Raw genomic sequence first — 26511 nt, 5'->3', positions numbered from 1 at the left:
CTCACTGCCGCTTTCCTGAACTTCCAGTCTTAACAGTTAAAGTGAAACTAAAGTCCTCTGATGAAATCAAGTCAAATACATATCCCATAACATTGGATATGAGGACTCTGAGGGACAGTCCACCTCCAGAGCAAAGGGAGACTAGAGAAAAGAACTGTCTTTCATAGGAAATGATCAGGTAAGTAAAATTAGCAGGTTCACTAGTCTTAAACGAACATTTAACTCTTGCAATGCGGGGCAATCCCACTACAAGGGAGCATTAAAGCAGTATTAAACCCCAAAACAAACATGTAATATATTGCAGCTTATCAATCATTAGATGTGGTGGCTGCATTTGTTTTCTTTTTTTTTGCATTTCTCTTCTGTTTTCATCTGGTGATCTGGCCACATCTCCAGGCCAGTGTCCCAGCTACAACACAGCCTGTCTCCAGCATGATCCTTGCCATCTCTGGCCCCATCGCGCCCCTCCATCAGTGAATGTGGCGGCGGTGATCTCTAGGCCAGTGTCCCGGCAACAGCACACCCTGTCCCCAGCATGATCCTTGCCACCTCTGGCCCCATCACACCCATCCATCAGTGAATGTGGCGGCAGTGATCTCCAGGCCAGTGTCCCGGCTACAACACACCCTGTCCCCAGCATGATCCTTGCCACCTCTGGCCCCATCGCACCTCTCCATCAGTGAATGTGGCGGTGGTGATCTTCAGGCCAGTGTCCTGGCAACAGCACACCCTGTCCCCAGCATGATCCTTGCCACCTCTGGCCCCATCACACCCATCCATCAGTGAATGTGGAGGGGGTGATCTCCAGGCCAGTGTCCCAGCAACAGCACACCCTGTCCCCAGTATGATCCTTGCCACCTCTGGCCCCATTGCGACCCCTTCATCAGTGAATGTGGCAGGGGTGATCTCAAGGCCAGTGTCCCAGCAACAGCACACCCTGTCCCCTGCATGATCCTTGCCACCTCTGGCCCCATCACACCCATCCATCAGTGAATGTGGTAGCAGTGATCTCTAGGCTAGTGTCCCGGCTACAACACACCCTGTCCCCAGCATGATCCTTGCCACCTCTGGCCCCATCGCACCTCTCCATCAGTGAATGTGGCGGCAGTGATCTCTAGGCCAGTGTCCCGGCAACAGCACACCCTGTCCCCAACATGATCCTTGCCACCTCTGGCCCCATCGCGCCCCTCCATCAGTGAATGCGGCGGCGGTGATCTCTAGGCCAGTGTCCCGGCTACAACACACCCTGTCCCCAGCATGATCCTGGCCACCTCTGGCCCCATCGCACCTCTCCATCAGTGAATGTGGTGGCGGTGATCTCCAGGCCAGTGTCCCAGCAACAACACACCCTGTCCCCAGCATGATCCTGGCCACCTCTGGCCCCATCGCACCTCTCCATCAGTGAATGTGGCGGCGGTGATCTCCAGGCCAGTGTCCCAGCAACAGCACACCCTGTCCCCAGCATGATCCTTGCCACCTCTGGCCCCATTGCTTCCCCTTCATCAGTGAATGTGGCAGCGGTGATCTCCAGGCCAGTGTCCCGGCAACAGCACACCCTGTCCCCAGCATGATCCTTGCCACCTCTGGCCCCATTGCGACCCCTTCATCAGTGAATGTGGCGGCGGTGATCTCCAGGCCAGTGTCCCGGCAACAGCACACCCTGTCCCCTGCATGATGCTTGCCACCTCTGGCCCCACTGCGACCCCTCCATCAGCGACTGTGGCGGCGGTGATCTCCAGACCAGTGTCCCGGCACCGCGAGCGGACGTCTCTGTTTGAGTGTCCTGTCTGCTTCGACTATGTGCTGCCCACCATCCTGCAGTGCCAGACCGGACACCTGGTCTGCAACCAATGACACCAGAAGCTGATCTGCTGCCCAATGTGCCTGGCTTCAGTCTCACCACCAGCATCTGGAACCTGGCCATGGAGAAGGTGGCCTCAACGGTCCTCTTCCCGTGTAAGGTAAGTGCCTGCACTGCTAGATTACCATCAATGCCCAGTAGCTGCAGCCATTCCCTTTAGCCCCTGGCAGGCTGGATGGAGAACTCACAAACTGTGTAGTTGGAGATCAGTGTATTCTAAGACTTCATATACCTGATGGATGATAAAACAGGCAGTGATATATGATATTTGATGTGTTCCTATCACTCCTATGAGTGTGATCAGTGTCAGAGGTTATGGCTGGTCTTGCCTAGAGCGCCAAATAGTCTAGCACCTGCCCTGAGTATACCATAGATTCAGCTACAGACTTATAAACACTGCCATCTACTGGTTGAAGAATACATCTCCACTGAATACTGATGTAATTGTTGCACAAACAACATGAACGCTGTATTCCAACAAAGCATAGCCACAATAGCACAGACCGGGGTTTATTTACTATAACCGGAGAGTGCAAAATCTGGTGCATCTCTGCAAAGAAACCAATCAGCTTCCAGGTTTTTTGTCAAAGCTTAATTGAATAAGCTGAAGACATGCATGCCCCTGAAGACGTGCATGCGTCAGCTGGAACCGCATTTGCTGACGTCATGCCGCTGTTGCCAAAGGTTGGAATGGCAGACATCTTGGTACTCCATTTTACCTTCATTCTTACTTGTTTCCACATGGATTATCTTTTATTCATTATTTAATAAATACTACATTATATACTACTTTTGGCTCCTGTGGTGAGCTATTCCTCATAGGAGAGGGTCCACCTGCGTTTTTTGCCCTTGGCGGAGCATCCCTTGCAGAGGGTTCATTGCTGTTACCTGTAGCCAGATGAGATCTGCTTACATGCTGTTTACCAGTAGATGTCTGCTGTGTGTAGATCTGACAGAGGTGGTGGATTCCCTATTGGATCACTTCACAATATTTCACCGTGATTGCCGTACTTATATCCTTACGTACAATTTATAGCTCTTACTCCACTGGTATTTTATGGACTTTATATATTCTCACTTTTATGCTGCACTTTACTGTTTCACATTTACTGAACATTTTTTATATTTGATTTTTATATGCTGCACTTGACTGTTCCGCTGATCAATTTTTTTTTGCTATATGTCAGATTGACTTTGCACTTTATTTTCACTATAATATCATTCACTTATTTTATCGCTGCACTTTCTATATATTTAACCATAAGGCCATAAGGAGTTGTTACCTATACCTTGGTGCTAGCTGCTTTATAGTTCCAGCGCTAGCCTACACTTGATATTTATATTTGAAGATAGAAGCTGATTGGTTACCATGCACAGCTGTACCAGATTTTGCACTTTCCAGTTTTAGCAAATCACCCAATTCACAGGATTGCCAAGTGAAAACTAGGGAAAAAACCTGAAAAAAGAAAACTATGAGGTTTACATATGCTTTAAGAGAATTTTGCTTTGGAAATTCAATCCATTTTCCTATATTTGTCTGCCTATTGTAGGAGGATTGCAAATTCTGAACCTGGGAAAAGTGTTTTGGGCTCTATAATATTCAGAGTACAACCATGCAAGTCAAGGTCTATACAGCACTTCCCTATCATTTATATTCAAACAATTAATCTTCAGTAGTATCGCTGCCTGGAGCAGTGGACCACACCTATTGTTAGTTGAAATGTATATGTATGGATGGCATTGTGATTTCACTTAATATCCATCACCTTGATAAAGGGGACATTCAAATCTTTAAAGTGGGTTTTCTCATATGGAAGTCCAGTAAACTTTCTTGGACTCTAACCTGGTGTGCTGACTTCAAGTGTTTATAGGATTTTATTACTTTCTGAGTTGCTGTGAGGCTAGGTTCACACTCATGCGGTACATCGCATGTGATTCGCACAGGAACCGCACTGCATTCCTGTGCAAATCACATGCAAATTGTATGCGGTGCGATTTGAACCATGCATTATGTATGGCTCAAATCGCATCACACCGCATCCGCACCAAAAAGGAGCAGGATCCTTTTTTGGGTCTGCACTAGAATCGGATCACATGGGTATTCATACCTTTGCCATCTGATTCTGCACATCGCACCTCGTTTTGTGGACCGATTTTGCGGTGTTGTTAACATACACACCCACAGCTCTTCGCATGAACGGGGTGCGATTCTGATGCGGTGCGGAATTCGCACAGAAAATGCTGCAAATTCTGGACCGCAGCAGTGTGAACCCAGGATAAAGGTACATTTTCTAGATTTGTCCTTGTGACTGTTTGTTGGGAAACGGCTGCATATGACTCTTGCCGGTCAGATGTTGCTGGACGCATGGCTGAACCCTTTTTGTGAAAAGGCACAGAGAAAGGAAATCACATTATAGCAATGTAGTTTGGCTAAGAAGAACATTACATTCTGCAAGGATTAAACATAACACAATGCCATCTAGTGATACAGTCACTTAATCACAGTATAATAAATGATAATTGTTGTTTTCGCCTATGTCTGTATAAACAGCATGCTAACATTCCCACTCAACTATTTCTCATGTAAGCTGTAGGCAGGTGCAGTTAGCCACTGTGCCGCTCTGTACCAGAATAGTGACCTTAGGTCAGTGGTGGCGAACCTATGGCACACATGCCACAGTGGGAACGCAGAGCCCTCTCTGTCAGCACACGATCCAAGTTGCCCCAGCAGCCGAGCATCGGATAACAGCGCACAGGGGCCATGCACATGCTCGGAAAGGAGTAGTGATGATGTCATGAGCTGTGACTAATTAGCCACAACTCGTCTGGGGTTTCGCATGGCCAGTCAGTGTGCTGCCAAGGATATAGACACTATATTGCCAAAAGTATTGGGACATCCCTCCAAATCATTGGATTCAGGTGTCCCAATTACCTCCATGGCCAAAGGTGTATAAAATCAAGCACCTAGTATTGCAGACTGCTTCTACATTTGTGAAAGTGAGGTGAATTCAAGCGTGGTACTGTGATAGGTTGCCACCTGTGCAATAAGTCCATCTGTGAAATTTCCTGGCTACTAAATATTCCACAGTCAACTGTTAGTGGTGTTATAACTAAGTGGAAGCAACTGGGAACAACAGCAACTTGGCCACAAAGTGGTAGGTCACGTAAAATGACAGAGTAGGGTCAGCGCATGTTGAAGTGCACAGAAGTTGTCAACTGTCTGCAGAGTCAATAGCTAAAGACCTCCAAAATTCATGTGGCCTTTAAATTAGCACAACAACAGTGCGTGGAGAGCTCATGGAATGGGTTTCCATGGCCGAGCAGCTGCATCCAAGCCTCACAACACCAAGTGCAATGCAAAGCGTCAGGTGTAGTGGTATAAATCACGCTGCCACTGGACTCTAGAGAAGTGGAAACATGTTTTCTGGAGTGACAAATCATGCTTCTCTGTCTGGCAATCCCATGGATGTGTCTGGGTTTGGCGGTTGCCAGAAGAATGGTACTTGACTGACTGCATTGTACCGAGAGTAAACTTTGGTGGAGGAGGGATTATGGTGTGGGATTGTTTTCCAGGGGTTGGGCTTGGCCCCTTTGTTTCAGTGAAGGGAACTCTTAAGGCGTCAAGCATACCAAGAAATTTTGGACAATTTCATGCTTCCAACTGTGGGAACAGTTTGGGGATGGCCCCTTCCTCTTCCAACATGACTGCGCACCAGTGCATAAAGCAAGGTCCATAAAGACATGGATGAGCGAGTTTGGGGTGGAGGAACTTGAGTCCTGACCTCAACCCGATAGAACACCTATTTGGGATAAATTAGAGCGGAGGTTGCAAGCCAGGCCTTCTTGTCCAACATCAGTGCATGACCAAAACAAAGTTCTGGAAGAATGGTCAAACATTCCCATAGACACACTCCTAAACCTTGTGGACAGCCTTCCCAGAAGAGTTGAAGCTGTTATTTATTTTATTTCAGGTACTTGTATAGCGCCGTTAATTTACACAGCGCTTTACACATAGATATATTGTACATTCACATCAGTCCCTAACCCTCAAGGGGCATACAATCTAATAGCTGCAAAGGGTGGGCCAACTCAATACTGGGATGCCATTAAAGTTTGCGCGCGTGTAAATGCAGACTTCCCAATACTGTTGGCAATATAGTGTGTGTGTGTATATATATATATATATATATATATATATATATATATATATATATACACACACACACACACACATATACACACACACATTCATATACAAAACTCAACCAAAAGAGGATGGGTCTGAACAAATAACACAATCACATAATTAAAAACAATTTAGAATCGTGTAACAATTTGAGTATCACGCTAGCTGATGAATATATCTTCGCATAAGGTTCCCATTTTGTAGGTTTTTCTTTGGGAACATGTACGTATGCTTTTAATCTGTTTTAAGTCAGGTTTCCTTCCATTTTATAGCTCATATACAGTTTTTTTCTGTTGTTTTTCCATGGAAATGGTTTCAGAGATAGCAGCCATCATAATTATCTCTCCCCATTACAGTATGTTGTTGCCATATCCATATCAAAAAGCGTGCTTCTGCCACTTTCACATAAAGTGCGGTTCATTCTCTCGGCAGCCCTTATTTGTTCTAAATGGTACAGTAGTCTAGAACAATACACCATGTTTCTTCAGAATAGCTTGTGTTTTACCACTTGTGTACTCTGTGCCTTTATCTGTTTGGAGCATTTTAGGCATTTTGCCAAATGTGTTGCTTACTTAGGTTTATCTTTGCTGTGTAACAGATAGGGCATAGTATACCTGAGTAGTTACTGTATCATTGAATGTAAGAAAAAAAAAAGCTTTTCTTTCTTGAATTCTAAGCTTTCCTACAGGGGCGGACTGACAACTCATGGGGCCCCCAGGCAATAGGGGATCATGGGGCCCCTGTGTCCTCACCCACAGCCAAAAAAGCTTATGAAAAGGCCAATTAAAAAGGTACCAGGGGCATCTCATGGGGCGCCCTACTGACCCCAGGCCCTTGGGCAGTGCCCGAGTGGCCAAATGGTCAGTCCACCCCTGCTTTCCTAGGACCACATAGATCTGAGTGAATCAAGTCCAGGGGCTTTTGGGTTCTATTGTTGCTAACTTCAGGGCTTTTTTTTGTGAACACAGGAGAAAGTAGTTCCGCCATCTCCTGCAAAGAATGTTTGTAATGACAAGAGGTGCTGGGCTGTGCTGGAGAGTCTATATATGCTGCTTTCTAGGGGATCTATTACCATTGGTGGGGATCTATTTTTGCATGGGGGTCTTTTGTTGCTGTGGAAGTCTACTGTTGCTGTTAGGGGATCTATTGTTGCTGGGTGGGCCTTATCTTGCTGGAGGGGTCAATTGCTGCTGGGAGGGATCTACTGTTGAGGGAGGGGTGTATTGTTGCTGCTGGAGGATCTATAGATGCTGGCTGCTGGGAGTCTATAGTTGCTGGGGTAGATCTACCTTTCCTGGGGTGGTTCCATTGTTGCTGGGGGAGGGTCTATTGTGTGGGGGAACGATTTTTGCTGAGAGTCTATTATTGCTGTGGGGGTCTTTTGTTGCCCATGGATCTATTGTTCCTTGGGGTCTGTTGTTGCTGACTGCAGGGGATCTATTTTACTGCTTTTCTTGTTATCATTAACACATTTCATGCAAATTACTTAGCATCACAAATTGATACTGGGTTCCGTATTATCTAAAAGGAGTGGGACAGGGAGGTGGGTAGGGGGTGGAACATAGGGAGGGTGCACGGAGGTGGGTAGAGGGTGAAAACAAGGGGTGACTAAAAAGGGGGAAGTTCCTGTACCTATTCTCTGAGACAAAAAGCCCTGGTAACTGGTACACTTCGTTATTCGACTGATTGGGTCACTTTTTATGCCATTGGCATGCTGATCTGCTAGTTTCTTAATAGTTTGAAGATTCTCGTGTCCAAGAAGACAGTTCCAGGTGTGAATACATGGAAAGATTGTTCCTTTTGACAGTGTTAACCAGTTTCTGCTGATACAGTTCATCTGTGATTTTTGCTTTAGCTAGTATGTGGTTTCCTTTTCTGATAATACAGTTTCAAAACCGAAAGGAAAAAATGTGCTAGTGCACAAATTAGGACAATCTATAAACAGCTGCCACTCTACTCAGATACACAGTACCACAATGTAGAACCCAAAGAAGTGCAGCGCTAAAATGACAAGAAAACAAAACAAGTGTTAGTGAGGTGGCAGCATGCGGTGAGCAGCAAGGAGGCTGCCTGGCCTAGCGTGGTGATGTCACACTGCCTGCATTCTGAAGTATCATTTAGATGTATGTTTTTTTTCTCCACATTCACATGTTTACTATACTGTAAGGGCTCCTGCTTTCTCCTCTTCTTTCTTTTTATTGGTAGATGCTCCTGACAACTCTGAACACCGCTGACAGCACATTAGAGTATGAGTAATCCCAATTATTAAAATCTCAAATAAGTGTCATTTCAAAAGTCATGTTACTTTTTTTTTTTAAATCTACAGCTTTCTTTAAAATTATACCAGGTGATCCTGCCATGAAGGTCCTTGTTAGGCACAGTCTATTAAAGAATGACAAGTCTCTTCCCCGGTCTCCTACATTGTTTCCAGTGGAGATTACAAGTAGATGTGCATTTTTTAAACAAATTACCGTATTTTACGCTCCATAAGATGCACCTGACCATAAGATGCGCCTAGGTTTTAGAGGTGGAAAACAAGAAAAATATAATATTCTGAAGCAATGGACTGCAGGCACAGTACAGGAGATGACCAGAGACTGCGGACACAGTACAGGAGATGACCAGAGACTGCGGACACACTACAGGAGATGACCAGAGCAGGGATGGACTGACTGGCACTGCCCGAGGGCCCGGGGTAAGTAGGGGGCCCCATGAGTTGCCCCTGGTACCTTTTTCATAGGCTTTTTTGAGTTTGGGCAAGGACACAGGGGCCCCATGAGTTGTCAGTCCGCCCCTGGACCAGAGACTGTGGACACACTACGGGAGATGACCAGTGACTGCGGACACAGTACAGGAGATGACCAGAGACTGCAGACAGTACAGGGGATGACCAAGAGACTGCGGACCTTTGGGGAGGCAGGGGGAGCAGGTACCTGAATTTGACAGGTACCCACTTTCGCAGAGTTGTCCTCCCTTTAGTGTGGGCACTCGGCTGACAGCCGGGTATCCACTGCAAATGCGCGAGAAGCGTTGCGCTTTGTGAATGGCCCAGCGTCTTCTGGGACCTGTCATGTGTCCCAGAAGACGCCGGGCCATTCACAAAGTGCACTGCTTCTTGCGCATGCCCAGCAGGCACCCAGCTGTCACAACCGGGTGCCCACACTAATGATGCCGGCGCGGGAAGACTATACAGCGCTGGACCGAGGAACAGGTAAGGTCCTGCTGCTGAGAAGAGCCGAGCGGCCGGCATGGTATTCTGACATGGTGGCGGCAGCGAAATAGAGGACCGGCCGCTCCATATTCTCTCCATAAGACGCACTGACATTTTCCCTCCTTTTTTGGGGGGAAAAAAAGTACGTCTTATGGATCGAAAAATACGGTAACTGTCTCAGAGATTCGGATGTATACAAATCTCTGAATGGACGTATTGAATTGTAAATGAATCCAAAAAACACATGCATTTGTTTCACTCAGGTGACATCACATGATGTGATAGTAGTTTGGGCCTATGGAGAATTTAATAAAATTTTCAAATTTGTTCGATAATTCGGATTCAAGTAAATTTGTGATTTAAATGTAATTGTCACAGTCAGTTCAGTTCCATGCTGTAATGTGGTTCTTGGGGCCATCAAATTTTGCATTAATTATTCAATATTGAATCCTTCTGAATAGGTTTGATATATGAATATCGTTTCCTTTCTAAATATATATCAATCTCCTGAAAATACGGCAACATTTTTTAAATCCACCCATACCAACGAATGCACGAAATGAATGCTGAAGATATGAAGCAAATTCCAAAAACAAATTGTTCAACATAACGAATATGGTAAAACGCAATTCTTTAAAAATGAATGCATCTGAAACAAAATTAAACTTCTCAGCATGCACATGTCTAACTGCAAGTAGTCATTTGATCAGATTGGGGTTGAGTTACTTATTGCAAATATACTGTGCACTGCAAGTGCAGTTGTTCTAAATCTAATGGGAATCTCTTTAATGAGGAAGCTCTGCTGATTTCTATCATCCAATCATATGCAAGCAAAAATGCTGTTTTTTTTGTTAATTTTCCTTGCATGTAATTGGGTACTCTTTGCAAAGTGAAGCTTTGCTTCATTTACTAGGCTCTGGAGCAAGTGCACCATCTATTTGCCTTTAGTAAATGAACTCCATATTAAGCAGGCATGATTCACTGTTATCATCATCTGGAAATCCACCCAGCCATGCACAGAGCTCTCTAGCCAGTTTACACCAGCAGAGTATGTGCATTAACCCATCAGTAACCAATCTGTAGTCTATGTGCATGAACCTCTCAGTTATCAGCTGCCACAGAATGAGTAACCTTCTCATTCACCCACCCCTAGCTCATGTAATGTATATTAACCTCGTAGTGATCCATCTGTGGTATATGTGCATTTTCCCTTCAATGATCTACTTCAGGGGTCTCCAAACAGTGGCCCTTTGCTAGCTTAAATCTGGCCCTTGGGGCATTATTACTCCCAATGATCCGAAGAAAAAAAAATACTAATATATATCAGGTATTACTCCTACTGACCACAAACCTGAGGCCATGTTTATTCTAATTGATGCTGGTCCCAGGACATTTTCTACTCCCACTGGCCATAATCCAGCCCCCTAAAGTCTGAAAGACAGTAAACTGGCCCTTTGTTTGAAAAGTTTGGAGACCCCTGATCTACTTCAACAACATGTGCATCAAGTACTTAGTGACCTGTATGCGTTAACCCCTAAGTGACCCGTTTCAAGCATAAAAAGGGTTAACTTCTTTGCGCCCAGTTCCTGGCTCATGTGTGTAATCTATTTAGTGCTCCTTCATCTGCACATATGCGATAAACCTTCAGTGCATACAGTCATTCTTCAGACCTGCACTGTACCCCTCTAGCACCCTGCAAATTTAGCCTAACCTTTCAGCATCAGTACCCAATGTATGTGCATTAGCCTCCTAGCACCTATTTTTCTGATTATGTGCCTTATTCCCTTAGCCACCATTACCCAGCACATGCTCATTTACCTTTCAGTGACTAGTCAATAGCATGTGTGCTAACTAAGGATGCAAAAATACCATTTTATATTACGAGTGCGACTACCAATACCTTTTTTTTGTACTCACCTATACCAATTACCGATACCTGCTGACAACTGTTTTGTTTACACTTCAGATGTCAGCAGGAGTGATCAGTTAAGGAAATGGCGGCCCTGCTCCTTAAGCACTTCTGTTTTCACACCTGTTCACCCCTTATGGACCAAAGCAATTTTTAAATTTCTGCTATGGACCTGTTTATTCGGCGATAACTTATAACTGGTTACTTACATACTACATATATTGTTTTTTTTTTTTTTTAAGGACAATCAAAACTAACAAAACCCCACTCTTTTCTTTTTTGAGCATTGTTAGTATAAAAATAGAGTTACTGCACATAAAATGTGGGGATTTTATTGTGTAATTTATCCTGTTTAAAATTACACTAAAATTATGATTGTGGTACAAAGCATTTAAAAGTTATTTACAAATAAAATAATAATTTTTTCATTTTTGCTCTTTATTCGATATGTAATATATGTTGAAGGTGTACAATAATGAACAAAGCAAACAAAAAAATGTAATTATTAATAGTTTGTAAAGTAGACATGAACAAAAAAAAATTTAGCAGTAAAATAACTAAATGGAGAATAAGGAGTTTACACAGAAGTAGGGTTTTTTTTCTCCCAGTTATACTTACCTGGGTGGATGAAGCACTGATCTGTCTCCCACCGGCTCTACGTCTGAGTTCTCACAGCAGCCACTCTGGGCAGAGAACTGTGACTATCAGTCACCACTGTCTGATCTGCAACCCCCCCCCCCCCCGCACGCGCTTAGATGTAGAGGGAGCGGCTGGCTAAGTGACGTAAGCGGACAGTGGGCTTCAGCCTGCTGTCAGCTGACAACGGGTCACAAGAGTGCAGAATGAACTGCACTCCTGTGATCCACAGGAGAAGTACAGCCAGGAGCTTTGGCTGTACTTCTACTGTAATTAGAGCTGATTACGGTAAATTAAGGATTAATAGGGGGTTAAACAAAGGAACATTTAATTAAAAAACAAAAGTTGTTTTTATTTGACAGGTTGCTTTTAACTGACTTCAGTTAGTTCCTTTGATCTGTGGATGAATAAACAGAAAGATACAAAATGAAACAATGTTTCTCTCTTTTTATCTATCTGTTTTAGGCTGAGCAATGTTGTTGATAAGCATTGTCCAGCTGCTTTTTTTTTACATCTCCAATTGGTAGGACTTGTTTACACTTCAGCAGGGGGAACCCGCTGACAGCTCAATGAGTCATCAGTTGTTAGGGTCCTGCTCCTTAACAACCAGTAATTGTTGGCTCTTTTTTTAAATCTACATTTCAGCTGTCAGTGGGGGAATCCCGCTGACAGCTGGAAGAATGAAGCCTGAAGGTATCGGTTTCAGGTATTTGCACAAGTAGTTCAGAGGTCAGTAGTAAGTGATGCAGAGGACAGATTTTGCCTAACAGTGGGAAGAGCCTAAAAGAGAATGATTAGACAGAAATTGTGTCTAGTCACTGTATACTTTGCACACATTACTTGTACCTACAAAATATTGCTTACGACAGTCTCACAAATAAACATATACCTCAGAATCATAGATCATTTTAGAAAATGTAAACGTTTCCATTACATATGCTTTTCTACATAGTAAAATTGATCACCTTGCCTGTCTAACCATGTGATGTACAATATTATCTATAGAGTGTAGGGGTGTAGAGTATATAGATAACATGCAAAACAACATACCAAGTGCAGCATCAGGACAAGCTCACCTGTTCATATCAGATTTCCCCTTACATCAAGAATCACCATCAGAGTTCCCCTCAAACAGAGTAATCTCCCTTATCAAACAGAGTCCTCACCCCCCTTACCTCAGGGTCCACGGGGTTCTTCAGCCTTACCTCAGGGTCCCCAAAACCACCTAGCTTACTTCAGGATCCCCAGAGTCCCTAAAGTCACCCCCCATGGCTGGTTGTACAACTGCTGAACCGACTGATTCGATCTATCTGCTAACTTAGGGTAAATGCTAATGTCTTATCTCCACCTTAAACTGTCTCCCAGCAATGCATTGACTTTCTGCAAAACTCAGGATAATTAGTCTATATCTTTTTGTCTGTTTGTGGTTATTGATTCTCACCTCCTTTTGCCTTTCTGGGATCAGAGAATCAATCATCTTTTAAGATTTTGGACTGTGTATGTGTGGCTGGTCTGGTTTTGACAAACCTCCCACCAAATTCATGTGATCCTTATCAGTTCCAAATTGGGGCAAAGAAGAGTTGCTCATTTGATCATCTCCCTATAAATTTAGACCAGCTCATGGGGGAGGTCACAGACGGGGGTCATTTTTCCTGCATTAGTGCATTTTCTGCTGGAGTGTAAAGCAGCAGTTGAACACAGCAGTTTTCCTAAAGCAGGATAACTCAAGTAGCAAGAAGATACAACAAAGAACTGCACGCTGGATGAACTGCAAGCAAACACCCTGGGAAACATCTCCTACAAGTTTGATTGCCACTCCATGTACCTTTTTAATATGCCGCCTCTACCTGTTATCATATTATTATCCTCTGTTCTCAAAATCTAATTTCTTTACCCCTCTGCTCCACCCCAAAGCCTATACATCTCACCCTCACTGATACCATCTCCCTACTACTGCTCTCATCACCTCCTGCTGATACTTCAGTCACCTGCTGACCCAAACAGGATAGGAAGGCATGTGCACTGATATACATCCCACTTCCACTTTACTTTCCTCACCATCCTTCTTCTCCTAACCTCTGGAGATATCTCCCCAAACCCTGCTCCTTCAGTATCTCACCCCCACACCAGGCACCCTACTTCCTGCAGGAATAGCCACAATCCACTTAATTTAATCTCAATCCCCATGCTTCTAAAAACCACCCTCCCTTTTTCATGTGCACTCTGGAATGTCCGCTCTGTCTGTAATAAGTTCACCTCTGTCCATGACCTTGTTGTCTCCCTCTCCCTTAACCTACTAGCAATTACAGAAACCTGGCTTCAAGCATCAGATTCTGCTTCCCCCGCAGCACTTTTCTTTGGAGGCCTCCTCTGGACTCACTCATCCAGATCCAGTGGTCGGAAAGGAGGTGGGGTTGGTTTGCTTCTATCCCCACTGAGCACCTTTCAAGTCCTCCATAACCCTCCCTCTCTATCCTTCTCTTCTTTCGAGATTCACTGCATCTGGCTGTTTTCTCCCATTTCTCTGAGGATTGCAGTGATCTACCAGCCTCCCGGACCAGTGCCACACTTTCTTGATGACTTCTCTGCCTGGCTACCCTACTTTCTCTCCTCTGAACTACCCACTATCATTCTTGGAGATTTTAACATCCCAATTAATGTTAACAACCCGGCTACATCCCAGCTCTTCAACCTAACCTCATCTTTTGCCCTAACACAATGAATACAGTCCTCCACTCACTGATGGGAATACATTAGACCTTTTTCTCCCATCTTTGCACTCCCTACAACTTCACAAACACCCCCTTTCCTCTCTCTGATCACAATCTCATCACCTTCACAGTGTCCTCGTCCTCAAACACCTATCTTTCCAAGCAGCAAACAATTACCCACAGAAACCTTTACACAGTGGCATCCCGAGGCAGGTGCGGGGTGTGCAGTCCACACCGGGTGACACCGACCGCACGGGGTGACACCAGATCCGCTACACGAAAAGGTAAGTTGTAAAGCAAGCCGACGATCCCCGCAGAATGGATCCAATCCATCCTGCGGGGATCGTCGGCTTTCTTTACAACTTACCTTTTCTTGGAGCAGGTCCAGTGTCACCCAGTATAGGTTGCATGCCGACGATCGGATCTGCGGATTGAGCATAACGGATCAGAGTCCGATCCATTATGCTCAATCTGCAGATCCGATCCATTCTGCGGGGATCGTCGGAGGGGGTGTCACCAAGTGTTACCGCAACGGGTGACACCAACCCTAGGGACGCCTCTACCTTCACAACTTAAACCCTTCTCTTTTCCACTCTGCAACTGACCGCCTCTATGTCAGAATCTCTCCCTTGTCTTGCCCTGACCTGGCCACTGCTGTCTACAGCAGTTCCCTTTCATCCACACTAGACTCACTTGCTCCTCTAACTACATGTACAAGTATCAGGCCCCAACCTTTACAACTGTGGCAGACTGACGACACCAGAAATCTTAAGTGACATAGTTGTGCACTGGAGCAATTGTGGCGTAAAACCAAATCTCAGCAAGCATTCACCCTATATATATATATGTTTTCTTAACATACATTTCCTCCCTCCATGCTGCCAAACAAGCCCATTTTGTTACTCTTACTAATACCTTATCATACAGTCCTCCTCGTCTCTTTTCTACTTTTAACGCTCTTCTTTCTCCACCTCCCCCTCCACCCAGTACCTCACTCACTGCTTATGAGATTGAATATCATTTCAAAAACAAGATCAATGCATTTCCACTGCAGACATCTATCCCACTTAGCATACCTTATACTAAACCTCGCTCAACACTTTCCTCTTTTGACCTTGCTACTACTGAAGAGGTCACTAAAGTTTTCTCAGAAGCCCGTCTCACCACGTGCCCCCTGGATCCTGTCCCCTCTCAACTACTACGGTCACCCTCTTCTTCTATTCTATGCTCCCTCGCATCTTCAATCTCTCCCTCTCTAATGGTGCCTTCTCCACCCCTCTAAAGCATGCTCACATCACTCCTATACTTAAAAAGCCCTCGCTGGACCCCACCAACCTGAACAACTTAAGACCCATCTCCCTGCTCCCATTTACCTCAAAACTCTTAGAACGCTTAGTCTACAATTGCCTGAGCTCCTACCTCACTGACAACAACCTTCTTGACCCTTTACAGTCTGCTTTCGCTCTCTACACTCCACTGAAACTGCCCTACTAAAACTCACTAATGATCTACTAACTGCTAAAACCAATGGCCACTACTCCGTACTCTTACTACTTTACCTCTCTGTGGCTTTTGATACTGTTGACCATCCCCTCTTCATCAAAAAACTCCACTCTCTTAGCCTCTGAGACTCTGCTCTCTCCTGGTTCTACTCCTACCTATTGCAGCGCTACTTCAGAGTTACCTATAATTCTGTTTCCTTCTCTCCACGTCCTCTTTCTGTAGGGGTCCCTCAAGGTTCTGTCCTTGGACCCCTTCTCTTCTCCATCTACACCTCCTCCCTTGGTCACTTGATAAATTCCCATAGCTTTAAGTACCATCTCTATGCTGATGACACACAAATCTATCTTTCTACTCCTCACCTCACCCTTTCAGTCTTCGCTCACATTACTAACCTACTAAGTGACATATCAGCATTGATGTCATTCCACTTGCTCAAACTCAATCTTTCTAAAACGGAACTCCTACTTTTCCCTTCAGCCCATGCCCCCTCCCCTGACTTCTCCATCAAGACCAATAATACAATCATCAGTCCCTCCCCTCATGCCAGGGTACTAGGTGTAATCCTAGACTCCCATCTGTCCTTTCAGCCCCAAATCCAATAACTGTCCAAATCTTGTAGACTTCACCTCCGCAACATCTCCAAGAGACGCCCATTCTTAACCTCTGAAACTACGCCATAACTATTGTAACTCCCTCCTCATTGGCCTACCTCATTGCAGGCCATCTCCTCTTCAGTCTATCATGAATGCTACTGCCACCTTACCAACCATTCCGTATCTGCCATCCCTCTGCCAATCCCTCCACTGGCTTCCCATTTCCCAACTAATAAAATTCAAAACATTAACAATAACATAAAACCATTTATAACTCTGCCCCAAATTATATCACCAATCGTGTCTCCAATTATCCCCCAAACCGTCCTCTCCTCTCACGACCTACTGCTCTCTGGCGCCCTTGTCTCCTCCTCCCATGCTCATCTCCAGGAATTCTCCAGAGCCTCCCCCATCCTCTGGAACTCTCTACCCCAATCTATCTGACTATCGCCTACTCTGCCCACTTTTAGGTGATCTCTGAAAACCTCTCTTCAGGGAAGCCTACCCTGCCTTCAGCTAATAACGGAATCTTCTATTCCTCCTACCAGTCCATTCCCCACAGTTATTACCTTTTGTACCACAAGCCCCTCCCTCTTAGACTGTAAGCTCCAAGGATTAAGGCCCTCATATCCCTCTTGTATTGAACTGAATTGTTGCTGGATTGTCTCCCGTTATATTTTAAAGAGCTGAGGAAACTGTTGGCGCTATATAGATCCTGTATAATAATAATAATAATCTATGACCAGCTTTAATGGATGGTCAGCCCAATAGTAGCCAAGCAAACCAATGCACAGTAGGAAAAGGTTAAATCAAAGTAAACCATCTTATGTGATAACTGAACTTTCACTATACACAGCTCTGCAGCTGACTCTCCAGTCTATGATGAGCGCTAACAGGTCGGAGATGAACAATCACTGCACATCCCAGCTTAGCCTATATACTTCTCAGCTGACTGTGTGTAGTGATGCTCAGCATAGGTCTTATATCAAGATACCCAGTGAACCCAGCAGTAAGTTTACAAAGTTCTGTGAAAAGGAGAAGGGAGCTGCTGAAGCTCTCAGTGTACCCCTGCATCTCTCCACTGCCCCAGCCCCAGGAGAAGGAGTTGAGCAGCCGGCCACAGAGTTCGGGGGTATATGGTTGGATTTGTGGGGTGGGCACAACCCCCTAGATCCAGCCATGCTGCCGTGCCCTCCACACTGCTCTCCTGGACATACTGCCCCCTGTCATACTCTCCACACACATCATCTGCATATACTGTAATACCCTCTGTAATACCTTCCACTTTCCTTTCCTGCACATACTGTGCCACACAATACCCTCTACACTCCCCTCCTGCACTTACTGTCTGCTGTCATATCCTCCACACTCCTCTCCTGCTCATACTGCCCACTACCATACCCTCCAGACTCCTTTCCTGCTCATACTACCTACTGCAGTACCCTCTGCACTTCTCTTCTGCTCATACTTTCCATTGTATTACCCCCTACACTCCTCTCCTGGACATACCGCCCACTGTCATATCCTCCACACTGCTCTCCTGCTCATACTGCCCACTACCATACCCTCCAGACTCCTTTCCTGCTCATACTACCTACTGCAGTACCCTCTGCACTTCTCTTCTGCTCATACTTTCCATTGTATTACCCCCTACTCTCCTCTCCTGGACATACCGCCCACTGTCATATCCTCCACACTGCTCTCCTGCTCATACTGCTCACTGCAATACCCTATGAATTATTTTTCTGCTCATACTGCCCACTGTCTCACCCTCCACAGGCCTTTCCTGCTCATACTATCCCCTGCAATATTCTCTGCACTCCTATCCTGCTCATTCTGTCCACTGTAATACCCTCTGCACTCCTCTCCTGCCCATACTGCCCACTGCAATCCTGTCTGCACTCTTTTTCTGCTCATAATGTTCACTGTAATACCCTGTATAAATACATCAGTGGTTCATATAGTGAACTCGGTGTAGAGTTATTCACCCTGAGGTCATCACAGAGTACAAGGGGGAACTCTTTACGTCTGGAGGAAAATAAATTTAATCTCCAAACATGGAAAGGTTTCTTCACAGTAAGAGCTGTGAAAATGTGGAATAGACTCCCTCAAGAGTTGGTTCTGACCAGCTCAGTTGATTGCTTTAAAAAAGGCCTAGATTCTTTCTTAGATACACAGAATATAACTGGATACTAACATTTATAGGTAAAGTTGATCCAGGGAATATCCGATTGGATCTCCGGGGATCAGGAAGGATTTTTTGTCCCCTGCAGGAGCAAATTGGATCATGCTTTTACTTTTTTTTTTTATTAAATGGTTGAACTGGATGGACTTTTGTCTTTTTTCAGCCAGACTAACTATGTAACTATGCACTCCTCTCCTGCGATTACTGCCCACGGTCATACCTTCCACACTCCTCTCCTGCACACACTGCCCAATGTCATACCCTCCACACTGCTCTCCTGCACATACTACCCACTCTTATACCCTCCATACTTCTCTCCCACACATACTGCTCACTGTCATACCCTCCACATTTCTCTTCTGCATATACTGCCCACTATAATACCCTCCACTTTTCTTTCCCACACATACTGTCCCATACAATACCCTCCACACGCTGTCCAATGTCATACCCTCCACACTCCAATTCTGCACATACTGCTGATTGTCACACCCTCCACACTCCTCCCCTGTACATACTGCCCACTGTCATACCCTCCACATTCCTGTACTGCACGTACTGCCCACTGTCCTACTCACCACACTCCTGTACTGCACATACTGCCCACATCATACATTCAGCTTGTTCAATAAAAGGATAAGTTTACCTTTTGGAACATGTTACATTTTCCACCCATATTTAGGGTGGAACATGTAATATGTTCCAGCTTCGACTGCCAGTTCCCTTGATTCTCCCCTTCAGTGGGACAGGGGGCGAGGGATCTTTTCCCCACACCTGCTGTCACAATTTAAAAAGAGTTCCCACGTGGCTGTGTCATTCATTTAAAGTTTCCTGTGAATGAATGAGCTAATACTACCATCAGCTACTGCAGCTGACAGTTTTTAGTTTCCAGTGGACTCTCATAGTTCATTCATAAGCCTTGCATCTTTCAGTCAGGCCATTTCAGAGGTATGAGCGGAAAGTTGTAGGGCTTGTTTGCAGAAGTCTGAAATTGTACCTCTGATCACGAGTGCAATGCTTTCCAGAGTACTGCAGGAAAAAATAAAAATGCAGTTTTTTTCTGCAAAAATACAGTATGTGCATTTTTTTTTTGAAAGATGAATCTATCCTTTAAGCTTTGGCAATGAACCTAGAAGCTAACTGGTTACTCAGCACAACTGCACCACATTCACAAATTCACAAAAAGAACATTGGGGAACTGAAGAAGTATAGAGAAGGGCAACCAAACTGATAAGAGGCATGGAGGAGCTCAGCTATGAGGAAAGATTAGAGGAACTGAATGTATTATCTCTTGAGAAGAGGAGATTAAGGGGGGGTATGATCAACATGTATAAATACATCAGTGGTTCATATAGTGAACTCGGTGTAGAGTTATTCACCCTGAGGTCATCACAAAGGATAAGGGGGCACTCTTTACATCTGGAGGAAAAAAACATGGAAAGGTTTCTTCACAGTGAGAGCTATGAAAATTTGGAATAGATTCCCTCAAGAGCTGGTTCTGGCCAACTCAGCAGATTGCTCTAAAAAAGGCCTGTATTCTCTCTTGGATACACAGAATATAACTGGATACTAAAATTTATAGGTAAAGTTGATCCAGGGAATATCTGATTGCCTCTCGGGGGATCAAGAAGGAATTTTTTTCCCTGCAGGAGCAAATTGGATCATGCTTTGCTGGGTTTTTTTTTGCCTTCCTCTGGATCAACTGCGGTATAGGATTATAACTTTTTTTTTTTCTTTTAATGGTTGAACTGGATTGACTTTTGTCTTTTTTCAACCAGACTAACTATGTAACATTCTATGTGCACCAATTTTAATAAATCTCCCCCAATGTGTCCTATAGTTCCCTTGCTGAATTTAGCCACAGAATAGGCAAAAAATGGACATACATATGAAAAAATTATAAGCGTTTGTACATTTTGAGGTTTGGTGTTCCCATTTACTCTGTTGCCCTAGGCACAGGCCCACTAGAACCCACAAGAACTATGGTAAACAGTCCTAACTACAGAAGCCAAGTGATGAGTATAAGTACAAATCTTAGCCATGTCCTTCCAATGCACATGACAAGACTGATGTTTGTGTTTGTATCAGTTATATACCAGTGACTAATAACTTCCTCAAGAAACCAGATTCTACTGCTGTGATGTCGCGCCTGCAATTAATTGTTGTAAAACGTGTATGAGGTACAAAGCTCAAAACACAAAGCAATTGCTACTGTGCATTCTGTACAATGTAGAAGTTACAATTGCTTTTTTAGCACCACATTTCAGTTTTTTTAGCATTTAAGATTGGGTGGAAGGTTTTGTGTATTAAAAGGCTTTTGCCAGTTATAAAGTGCATTTCTTTTTTACAGATCTGTACATCAGAACCAAAAGAAGGATTTCTGAGGAAGCAAAAGAGGATCGAGGTTTTGCTTTTAAAGAGGGATTGTCCTTCCAAATAGGAAAGGCTGGGAACTGTGCTAGATATACACAAACAAAACATTGAGACTCCAACACCAACACTTTGTTGCAAACATATATACTCTTTTACTAGTGCAAGTAATTTATAAGTAAGCCAACATTTCGGTACCACACAGGGTCCTTTCCTCAAGGCAACTCAGTGGCTGGTCACTATGTCCCCTTGAGGAAAGGACCCTGTGGCTGGTCACTATCTCCCCTTGAGGAAGGGACCCTGTGGTTGGTCACTAGGTCTCCTTGCGGAAAGAACTCAGTGGTTAGTCACTATGTCCACTTGAGGAAGGAACCCTGTGGCTGGACACTACCTCTCCTTGATGAAGGGACCCTGTGGTTAGTCACTAAATAAACTTGAGGAAGGGACCCTGTGGTTGGTCACTAGGTCACCTTGAGGAAGGGACCCTGTGGTTGGTCAATAGGTCCCCTCGAAGAAGGGATCCTGTGGTTGATCACTAGGTCTCCTTGAGGAAGTGACCCTGTGGTTGGTCATTATTTCCCCTTAAAGGACCCTGTGATTGGTCACTATGTCTCCTTGAGGAAGAGACCCTGTGGTGGTCACTAGATCCCATTGAGGAAGGTACCCTGTGGTTGGTCACCAGATCCCTTTGAGGAAGGGACCCTGTTGTTGGTCAGTATGTTCCCTTGAGGAAGGGACCCTGGGGTTGGTCACTAGGTTCCCTTGAGGAAGGGACCCTGGGGTTGGTCACTAGGTTCCCTTGAGGAAGGGACCCTGTGGTTGGTTACTAGGTTCCCTTGAGGAAGGGACCCTGTGGTTGGTTACTATGTCCACTTGAGGAAGAGACCCTGTGGTTGGTCACTATGTCCACTTGAGGAAGGGACCCTGTGGTTGGTCACTACATCCCCTTGAGGAAGGGACCCTGTGGTTGGTCACTACATCCCCTTGAGGAAGGGACCCTGCTTTTGGTCACTATGTTCCCTTGAGGAAGGGACTCTGGGGTTGGTCACTATGTTTCCTTGAGGAAGGGACTCTGGGGTTGGTCACTATGTTTCCTTGAGGAAGGGACTCTCGGGTTGGTCACTATGTTTCCTTGAGGAAGGGACCTCTGTGGTTGATCGCTACTTCCCATTGAGGTAGGGACCCTGTGATTGGTCACTGATGTGTGGTCCCAAAACATTGCAGACTGCTGTGATATTGCACGAATAACACAGTATATACTGTATGTTTGCAATGCGTCCTGGTGACATTTTATCATTTTGCTGTGGTTTGCTCCACATCATCCTCTGCAGTCACTATTAGAACCCATCTGTTACCAAGGTCAAACACTAGAATGAGTGAAGTCCTTACCTTAAGATTTATAAAACATACACAAACTACATTTCATTTGTTTTGCTTACAGCAGGAGATCACCTAACATGCAAAGTACCAAAGTCATCCAGGAACTCCCAGGCTTACAATAAAGTGCAATGTGTCATAGTGACCAATCAGAATTCAGCTAGCATTGGTCAAAATTCTATAAAGTAAGTTCAGATTGTGGGTGTGGACTACTGCACATTATATTTGCCCCTGGTGCTGTTCATTGAATAAGCCTACAAGGGTATATTCCCATGTCCATTATTACATACTAGCTCATGCACTTTCATCTCCTACGCTCTGAGAAGATATTTGACAATCTATGGCACTCTTTTACAGACGTAGGACTGAATTTATGATCAAAATGTTCCATTCTTCAAAAGTGCCTAGGTCAGCATGACCTCTAAATATATTTCTATGCAAAAATTGTTATATCATTGTATACTGTAAACATATTATAGCAATCTGATAATTGTGTGATTGGAATAATTTAACTTGTATCCATATTCACCAATTTACTACATTTCTGCAAACAAACTGGAGAAGAGAGAGAAGCATTTTATGTCACCTACACTCAGATCACAAATCTCTCTGATTTTTGAAGTCCCTCATCCATGGAAATTCCTGGACATATACTGAAGATGTTGTCCATAGCAGCCAATCAAACTTACTGTAAAGACACACAGGAGAGCACAAATGCCTAGTGCATTACCACCACTGTTTATTAATTCCAAATGGCAAATATATGCTCACAATATTAGTTAAGCTCTGAATAAGGGGGTGCATCCCCTTAAATGCGTTAGTTTATCAACTTTGGTGCATGTAGTCAGAGGACATTGCCTCAAGGCTGGAGTTATTTGATATACCAGTTCCATTTTATGTTTGCAAGTTTGTTTTTGTCATTTGGAATTAATAAACAGTGGTGGTGGTAATGCACTAGGTGCTTGTGCTGTCTGAGAAATGCTGCATTGGGTGAAGTTATCACACCTTTGGATGTACTACAGTTTGAGTGCTGGAGTGTTTGAACTTTACTGTAAACTTTTTTACCTTCTTAGAGAATGAGACCTGATTGGTTGGAACAGATGACAGTTCCATTTTTAGCCCTCTTCAATGAGGCTGGTAATTAGACTATTATTATTATACATTATTATACAGGATTTATATAGCGCCAGCAGTTTGCACAGTGCTTTACAAAATGAAGGTAGACATTACAGTTACAATACAGTTTGGTACAAGAGGAAACAGAGGGCTAGTGGTTTCTTTGGTTATTGGGAACCTTGGTTCCAGTTCAGGTTCTACACAAAGCCCTCAATGGATATGGTTCTACAGACCCACAGCTGACAACCATCTGTGACCTGCAACCTGATTGTAACTACAGCCTAACCTGAAAATATTGTACCTACAACTATACCAAAATCTGTATCTTACTACTAAGTCAAAAAAGAGAGCTGCATTTGATAAAAGGCAGTGCGGTTACACAAAGGCTTCCAGAAGCTGACCAAGATACAGAAGGATTACACGAGATGGTTCATGTTACAGACTGCTAGAAATACAGAGAGGGACTGCTAGAAATTGCCAACAATATGAAAAAAGACTGCCTACATAACTGGAAGATTGCCAGATTTACAGGAACCTTCTAGGTCATATCATATACTCTTCTATTCCATCCTAAAATGTTATATATCATACAGGCATACAGAGTTACATATATAGTTAATAAAGTTGGAAAATGTCCATGTAATAAATAAAATTCAACCTCTGCTGGATATATTTCAAAACAAGTCAAATTGAAGATCCAACCAATCTAAGGATGTTAAGGAGAAAACCAGAAAATATTGAGCATTACATTAAGAAAAATTCCAGAAACTTTCATTACAATTGAGCTCATGATTGTAATGTGGTACAACGAATGTGGTATGTCAGTCATTAAAAGTGTACTGTACCAGGTGCCGAAAACAAAGCCAGACCAGAAGTTCTCCATATAAATGGTTCAAGGAGAGTAACTATCCTTTCCTGTAACAGTAATCTACGGGATAAACGTGCAAAAGGAAAAATGCAACAAACTAAACAAAATTGTCTCTCTAGGAAAGAATACACCCAGGTTAAATCACTTTGAAAGTGAACAGGTTGCAGCATGTTATCTTTTCAGTTGCTGTTGCAATGAGGTTCTTACCTGCCGCAGGTGAGAGATGCAGTGACAGCAATCAGTGCTGATCTACGGATATTTGTGTAACCATTTAGTGCTAACTGCTCTTCCTTCCTGGGAAGCTCTTTCCAAGCAAAGCAGCGAAATGTTTAAAGTAACTTGGGTTGTAGACCAACAGGTTCTATATGAGTGACACTCCCAAGAAAATTATTACAGGAGGTGCTGTGCGTGGGGCTAAGAATACTGTTCACGAAAATGTTTCACTAGTAGGACCAACACCCACAGGCTGCACGATTAATGTAATCTGTAATACCAGCCTGGCAGGGGTTTTTAATTTGCCTGGTTACTGAAAGTAGAAGGAGGGGTTTCACAAAGATAGGGTCATGTACTTCACTGGATGTCGTCAAACATTAAACAGTCTAATGCCTTTCATTGCACAATAAATTATCTCAAAACCTGTGTAAGTCTTTGCATTTGCTTTATTGCTACTTAAGTACCAGAGGTAGATGCTACTTGGGCACCTTTACTTTTTTCTCTGACCTTCAGAAACCAGTTGCTGCCACCTGTTGATTTTGGGCAGCTTCAGTTGTTATCCAATTAAAATTACACAAACAGAATTGCTTTGCCCTGAACGTCAACTGGTGCGCACTTTTTTACAGCTACCAAACGGACCATAGCTAAAGCCTGGAAAACCATGATCCTCAGCTTTGAAGCTTTTAAAAACCGCATGAACAAAATTATGGTAAATGAAAAAATTAACAGCCATACTGTCAGATACCTATGATAAATTTCTCTATGTCTGGCATCCCTGGATAACTCATGCTAAGCCATCTCGATTTGGCAACACTCTTTTATCGATACAACAACCTGGCGTTGTGGACCCTCAGGATTCTTTCTTCTTTCTCCTCATCCTATACTTTCTTTTCTTTAGTATTTTCTAGCTTTTGCTCTGCTTTCTCTTTTCACCCGCTTTCGTGTTTAAATTCAGTTACTGTAATGATTAGGGATGGGCTTCAGGTTCGACTCGAACATGGGCTATTCGTGTGTTCAGTGAACACATGAACGGTACAGGTGTTCAGCAGGCTGTTTGCCCACTGCGTCCCACAATGCACTGTGCCCTAATAGTGCATTGTGATTGGTCAAAGCAATGCAGCTGACCACAGGTAAGGTGCAATGCTTTGACCAATCACAGCACGTGATCATGTCACACTGGCTCCCCCGCCGTCTGACAGTTGCGTCCGCGATTACAGTTCTTACATACGGTCATAACGTCACAAGGGGGTGGGGTCAACCCCGCCCCCTTGTGACGTCATGACAGTATATAAGTACTTTCATCGTGGGTGCAACTGTCAGATGGCAGGGGAGCCAGTGTCGCTAGCAGAGCATTTTTTTTTTTTGGGAAGCGACAGCAGCGGGCATTTTGACTGACGTTGGATCTACTTCGGGACACATTTTTTTTATTTTCATTTTTAATAAATGACTTGCCAAAGACTGTCTCCTGTCTTTTTTTACACTACAAATTTTTTTGTGAATGGGTAGCGGTACTCATTCACATAAGGGGGAAGGGGGGCTTCCAGATTCTGAGCCCCCCCACTCATAGACCCCCACAACCACAGGCCATGGTTGTGGGGAAGTGGCCTTTGTCTCCATCAACATGGGAACAAGGTGCTTTGGGGGGGAGCACCCCCGCATGTTGAAGGCATGTGGCCTGGTATAGAGCTCCCTCATACCTCCCCTTTCCTGACCTGCCGGGCTGCATGCTTGGATAAGGGTCTGGTATGGATTTGGGGGGGGGGGGACACCTC

General features: G+C 44.2%; 1 protein-coding gene across 1 annotated transcript in view; it reads right to left on the bottom strand.

Annotated features, from left to right (window-relative positions):
* The window catches only part of OTOP2 (otopetrin 2), a 111873-nt gene extending 87027 nt beyond the window's left edge, over positions 1-24846 (bottom strand). Inside the window, exon 1 of the mRNA XM_089654921.1 lies at positions 24734-24846. The gene's annotated coding sequence lies outside the window, so the exon portion shown is untranslated. The remainder of the gene's footprint in view (positions 1-24733) is intronic.
* Positions 24847-26511: the final 1665 nt, after the last annotated feature.

This window comes from Staurois parvus, unplaced genomic scaffold, assembly GCF_062004578.1.
Source record: "Staurois parvus isolate SC_StPar_1 unplaced genomic scaffold, SC_StPar_1.0 ptg000813l, whole genome shotgun sequence".
NCBI classification, from domain to species: domain Eukaryota; kingdom Metazoa; phylum Chordata; class Amphibia; order Anura; family Ranidae; genus Staurois; species Staurois parvus.
This window is presented reverse-complemented; position numbering and strand designations above follow the sequence as displayed.